Genomic DNA, 6,983 nt, shown 5'->3' with positions numbered 1-6,983 from the left:
TCGACCTATATTAAGATTGTATGGAACGCTTTGCTTGCCCCAACCCTTAAAACACTGCTTATATTTATATTTATTTTATATCCACTACATGGCCAAAAATTGCGGACACCTGATTATTACACCCATAAGGTGAAGTTGAACATTGCAATCCCAAAACCTGCTGCTGTACAAACCTCCACTCTTCTGGGAAAGCTTTACAGCAGATTTAGGAACCTGGCTGCCCTCATCTGCTCCCATTTATCACCAAGTATTAACGAGTTCAACCACTGTGCTGGCCGATAAGCCCGGCTCACAGTTGAGTTTCAGTTTGTCTCGCCATGTAGAGGAAAGGGCCTTCTTGTGCAGAAGCACATTTTGTATGCTGTAGCATTAGGATGTCTCTTTAAGTACAAAATCAGGATTTACAGATGATGGTGTATTTATATTTAACCAGGAAAACAAATTTAAATGTTAAATGGCCAGGACGGGCAGCAACACAACCAACAGTTACAGACAATAAGATTTAAGGTCACATCATGAGAGATGCACAGTAAGACTCAGGTCAGTGTGATCTGGGTCACACAGAGGGACTCGGTCGAAGCCTCTGCAGCCTGATGTGATTTCCTCCAACTCCCTCAGTCTCTCTTTGAAAACATCTAAAGTGAGCAGCTCCCACAGGCCGAGCAGCGGCTGTGATATGTTTTCATAACACGAATTATTAATTGACTTCACTGGCTGGTTTTGTGGACGTTTGCAGGGAAATCTGTTGCATGAAGAGAGGACCCTTCAAGGTGCATTTATACCTGATCGCAGTGTTGTTTCGCTGCCATCTAGTGTTCAGTTGTATGATTGCAGTAGACAAATAACATGGACAGATTGTGTAACCTTTGCAGGTGAGAGTTCAACTATTTTATTCCATACCACATCACCTTTTGTGGTGGAATTGGTCATAAATAACTGACAAACAAGAATCTTTCTGGAGACTAAAGCCTCTTTCTTTAATGTTATCAAAAGGTAAAACTTTTTTTACAAACTAATGATACAATTGATTCTGAAATCCTAAATCTTCCAAGTCTTCCTGTCATTTTTTTTCTCATTCAGAGGAAAATGGCTATGTGCAGTTTTGTTCAGACATCAATACAGAGCAGAATATTCGGGAGTCGGCGTGCTCGCTGCCCATCGATCTCCTCCTCAACTGAAGTTAATGCATCAACCTGCATCCGCCCTCAGGTGCAATAACACACTCGATCTCACGGGTGACAGACGGAGGAGATTGAGAAGTAGGAGGGAAAAGCTCGACCTTGACCACAACAGCACATCAGAGGAGATGTCAGGAGGCATCAGAAATATTGATTACCCGGCATCCTCTTCACCTCTGCGGTTGTGTTTAGATGAACGGGTGGTGGAGGGGTGGGCGAGGTGCGGTTTGTCCCTCACTGTTACAGCTCGGAAAACACAAATCCATTCTGTCTCCCCTTTGATAAAGAGGGGAAACAGAGGGATCCAAGAGTGTTGGTTTTACTTAAGGGAGGCTGAACGTCTTCGAGGTTTTTGTCTTTGCTTTGACTTGATGTCCACAGATGAGTTCCATTAGATTATAACATATGCTGAATATACTTTGAACAACACCCAACCAACATGAAGATGATTTGAATGGAAAGACTGCTCGGTCCTGCCTTGCATGTCTTTAGAGAAAACTTAAGGTCTTGTGTGCGCCAACAGAGTCCTTCAAAGAGGTACTTCAGTATTATTGTGGCTTATCGTGTGGAGGAACCGATTACAAAATGTGACGGTTAACGTGGTTCTCTTTGCGCAGGTCCAACTGACTGTAGGTGGAAACACCTGGACTCCACTGTATAAAGCTCCACCCACTAACTTCTCTCCCTCCAGTCTGATTCATGGTTTTCGGTTCTTTTCATCTCATGCAACGCCTCCACCTACACGTTTCACTCATGCATGCACACACCTTCACCGCTGACTCACTGATCGACACGCCTCCTTGTTTTTTTTGTAGTTTTGTTGAGTCAACTGTGATTTGAGCTATTATTTAAACAATGATTACTTTATTTTGCGTCTCCTCTTTTTGTTTTGTCACGGCCTTGAAGCGGGGTCGTGACGCTGGATCCTACATGTTCCCATAATGTAACTCCTTTCTTCAAACCTTACCTTCCTGGAAAGTGCCCACATTTTCCAAACTCCATGAAGTAGGCTCAATCCGAGAAATTCTGCTTGTGGTTGTTTGTCAGATTTGAGAAAGCTCTATCAGAGCCACAGAGGAGATTATAAAACTGTTTCTACACCCTGCATGCTGCGTCTTTAAGTCCAGCAACATTCACAGAGATCCATTAAACCCTGATGTGATACTTTAAGCAAGATCTCTCATATGTAATAAAACTCGAGATGTTTCTTGGGCTGCTTTTTCGTCCTGCAGAGAATGCCAGAAATGACAAACATGACCTTTGACCTCTCACCTCGCACCCTTCACCTGCGTGACTTTTCGCAGATGCACGAGAGATGAGCGAGTCTTTAAAATGTTTTTTTCCTTCGTTTAAATCTGAATGACTCTTTCTAACTTCCTCTGCAACGTCCAACACTTACAGTAACTAACCAGGCCTATACGGCTCCCCATCAGTATACTGCCTGTGTGCATGTAGAGCTGGAACATCTAAAGTTTCTATATTAACAAGAGAGCCCGTGACTCCATGAGGGTTCACTCGTACCTCAGTGCTGCGGAGCTTTACAGCATCTTTTGCAGGGAAATCATCTTTTAACTGTTTGTTTTGGTTTACGGCCTGGCGGTCTGTTTCCTTATCGGCCTCAGCGCCAGCTGAGCTCTGATAAACTCACTGTACACCACCTGCCCAGTGCGACACAGCAGACAGCCAACACGGTGGAGCGTTTAGCAGCCAGACATTTTCCTTAGGAGTTAGTGGAGGCCGCAAACATAGTCAACTTAACCCTCATCCTGCTAACATATAAGGACTGCAGAATGGGATACAAAGAATACACTGTTGTAAAAACGGCAAATTATTAAATTATGTTGTTATCTGGAAAGAAACACAGATTATTATGATTCTGTCCCCCTGCAGCCTCAGAAATTTGTACAAGGCAGCGCAATAACTGATTTATTGGCCATTTAGCAAGAGCGCAAACAAGCCGAACACACACACAACACTGACATGCCATCGCCCTCCGTCAGTCACTTTGAGAGAGAAAGAGAAAGATTTCCACATGTGCTCTGTCAACGACTCTAAACACCGCCCTACCTGTGATAAGACGATGTTCAAAGTCAGAAAGACCCATTTCTGAGGCTGCAGGGGGACAGAATCATAATAATCTGTGTTTTCTTTTCAGATAACAACATAATTTAATAATTTGCTGGTTCTTACAACAGTGTATTCTTTGTATCCCCCATTCTGCAGTCCTTATATGTTAGCAGGATGAGGGTTAAGTTGACATATGTTTGCAGCCTCCACTGACTCCTAAGGAAAATGTCTGGCTGCTAAACGCTCCACCATGTTGGCTGTCTGCTGTGTCGCACTGGGCAGGTGGTGTACAGTGAGTTTATCAGAGCTCAGCTGGCTGCTGAGGCCGATAAGGAAACAGACCGCCAGGCCGTAAAACCAAAACAAACAGTTAAAAGATGATTTCCCTGCAAAAGATGCTGTAAAGCTCCGCAGCACTGAGGTACGAGTGAACCCTCATGGAGTCACGGGCTCTCTTGTTAATATAGAAACTTTAAGATGTTCCAGCTCTACATGCATACAGGCAGTATACTGATGGGGAGCCTAATAGGCCTGTTAGTTAAGGTTACTGTAAGTGTTGGACGTTGAAGAGGAAGTTAGAAAGATTACCAAAGTCATTCAGATTTAAACGAAGGTAAAAAACATTTTAAAGACTCGCTCATCTCTCGTGCATGTGCGAAAAGTCACGCAGGGTGAAGGGTGTAGAGGTGAGAGGTCAAAGGTCATGTTTGTCATTTCTGGCATTCTCTGCAGGGACGAAAAAAGCAGCCCAAGAAACATCTCGAGTTTTATTACATATGAGAGATTTTGCTAAAGTATCACTACCAGGGTTTAATGGATTCTCTGTGAATGTTTGCTGGACTTAAAGACGCAGCATGCAGGGTGTAGAAACAGTTTTATAATCTCCTCTGTGGCTCTGGATAGAGCTTTCTCAAATCTGACAAAACAACCAGAAGCAGAATTTTCTCAGATTGAGCCTTACATTCATGGAGTTTGGAAAATGTGGGCACTTTCCAGGAAGGTAAAGTTTGAAGAAAAAAACGCTACTGGGTTACATTATGGAACATGTAGGATCCAGCGTCACGACCCCGCTCTAAGGCCGTGACAAAATAATAGCTCAAATCACAGTTGACTTCAACAAAACTAAACAAAAGAAACAATGAGGCGTGTCGATCAGTGAGTCAGCGGTGAAGGTGTGTGCATGCATGAGTGAAACGTGTAGATGTGAGGCGTTGCATGAGATGAAAAGAACCGAAAACCATGAATCAGACTGGAGTGGAGAGAAGTTAGTGGGGTGGAGCTTTATCCACGTGGAGTCCAGGTGTTTCCACCTACAGTCAGTTGGACCTGATGCAAAGAGAACACACGTTCAACCGTCACATTTTGTAATCGGTCCCTCCTACACGATAAGCCACAGTAATACTGAAGTACCTCTTTGAAAGACCTCTGTTGGCGCACACAAGACCTTTTAGTTTTCTCTAAAGTACATGCAAGGCAGGACCGAGCAGTCTTTCCATTTCAAATCATCTTCATGTTGGTTGGCGTTGTTCTAAAGTATGTTCAGCATATGTTATAATCCTTAATGAACTCATCTACTCATCAACCTCGAAGACGTTCAGCCTCCCTTTAAGTAAAACCAACACTCTTGGATCCCTCTGTCTCCTTTTTCCACCCGACAATCCTTCCATCATCGACATCAAAGAAAGACAGAATGGATTTTGTTTTTCCGAGCTGTAACCATGAGGGACAAACCGCACCTCGCCCAACCCCCTCCACCACCCGTTCATCTAAACTACAACCGCAGAGGTGAAGAGGATGCCGGGTAATCAATATTTCTGATGCCTCCTGACATCTCCTCTGATGTGCTGTTGTGGTCAATGTCGAGCTTTTCCCTCCTACTTCTCAATCTCCTCCGTCTGTCACCCGTGAGATCACGAGTGTGTTATTGCACCTGAGGGCGGATGCAGGTTGATGCATTAACTTCAGTTGAGGAGGAGATCGATGGGCAGCGAGCACGCCGACTCCCGAATATTCTGCTCTGTATTGATGTCTGAACACAAACTGCACATGAGCCATTTTGTCTCTGAATGAGAAATCTAAAATGAGTTGGAAGATTTAGGATTTCAGAATCATATTTGTATCATATTAGTTGTAAAAAAGTTTTACCTTTTGATAACATTCACGAAAGAGGCTTTAGTCTCCAGAAAGATTCTTGTTTGTCAGTTATTTTATGACCAATTCCACCAGAAAATGTGATGTGGTATGCAATAAAATAGTTGATACTCTCACACTGCAAAGGTTACACAATTCTGTCCATGTTATTTGTCTACTGCAATCATACAACTGAACACTAGATGGCAGCGAAAGCAACACTGTGATCAGGTATAAATGCACCTTGAAGGGTCCTTCTCCTTCATGCGACATGATTTCCCTGCAAACGTCCACAAAACTCCAGCCAGTGAAGTCAATTAATAATTCGTGTTATAAAAACATATCACAGCCGCTGCTCGGCCTGTGGGAGCTGCTCACTTTAGATGTTTTCAAAGAGAGACTGAGGGAGTTGGAGGAAATCACATCAGGCTGCAGATGCTTTGACCGAGTCGCCTCTGTGTGACCCAGATCACACTGACCTGAGTCTTACTGTGCATTCTCTCATAATGTGACCTTAAATCTTATTGTCTGTAACTGTTGGTTGTGTTTCTGCCCGTCATGGCCACTCAACACTTAAAGGAGATTTAAAATTTTAATTTGTCTTTTTCCTGGTTAAATATAAATACACCATCATCTGTAAAACATGATTGTATACTTAAAGAGACATCTTAATGCTACAGCATACAAAAATGTGCTTCCTGCACAAGGAAGGCCCTTTCCTCTTTAAACATGGCGAGACAAACTGAAACTCAACTGTGAGCCGGGCCTTATCGGCCAGCACCAGTGGTTGAACTCATTAATACTTTAGTGGATAAATGGGAGCAGATGCGGGCAGCCAGGTTCCTAAATCTGCTGGAAAGCTTTCCCAGAAGAGTGGAGGTTGTTACAGCAGCAGGTTTTGGGATGGAATGTTAAACTTCATCACATATGGGTGTAATAATCAGGTGTCCGCATATTTTTGGCCATGTAGTGGAATATAAATATAAATATAAATATAAGCAGTGTTTTAAAGGGTTGGTGCAAGCAAAGCGTTCCATACAATCTTAATATAGGTCGCGCAACGAAGTGATGCCTTAAACACGGCTAATATCATCATGACTAATCCGTGTGTTAAGACGGACACGTGGTGGCAGCGACTTCGCCAAGGACAAATAGCAGACAAAAGTGTTTGTGTGTGTGTGAGGATGACAAGTTATGGGAAGGTGAAGCAACAACAGACACACGCTGTCACTATTTAGTGTGGATATAGGGGTTGACGCATGTTGTAGGGTCACCAGGTTGGCTTGTCCGACCTCTTGACACCCACCAGTGACAGTACAATCCTTTCTCCGAGCACTCAGCCCGACCACTGGCCACCCTGCTAATGTTTCTGCACGTCTTGGCTGCCCCGAATACCGCAGCAGAAGAAGAATGGGAAGGGTATGTGGCATGTGTTAGGGTCACGGCTACAGCGGAGGTAATGTGTCTCAGGGGCCATGCTGTTGCTTTTTTTTCGCTGTTTGGATCAGAGCATCAGTTTTAACTGAAGTTAAGGATTGTATTTTTAGAGATTTATAATAATTACTTCAGTTGATGACGATTGTGGAGAGATGCAGAAAACATTTCAGC

This window comes from Larimichthys crocea, chromosome II (assembly GCF_000972845.2).
Source record: "Larimichthys crocea isolate SSNF chromosome II, L_crocea_2.0, whole genome shotgun sequence".
Lineage (NCBI taxonomy): Eukaryota > Metazoa > Chordata > Actinopteri > Sciaenidae > Larimichthys > Larimichthys crocea.
The sequence above is the reverse complement of the archived record's forward strand: the minus strand, read 5'-3'. Positions refer to the sequence as shown.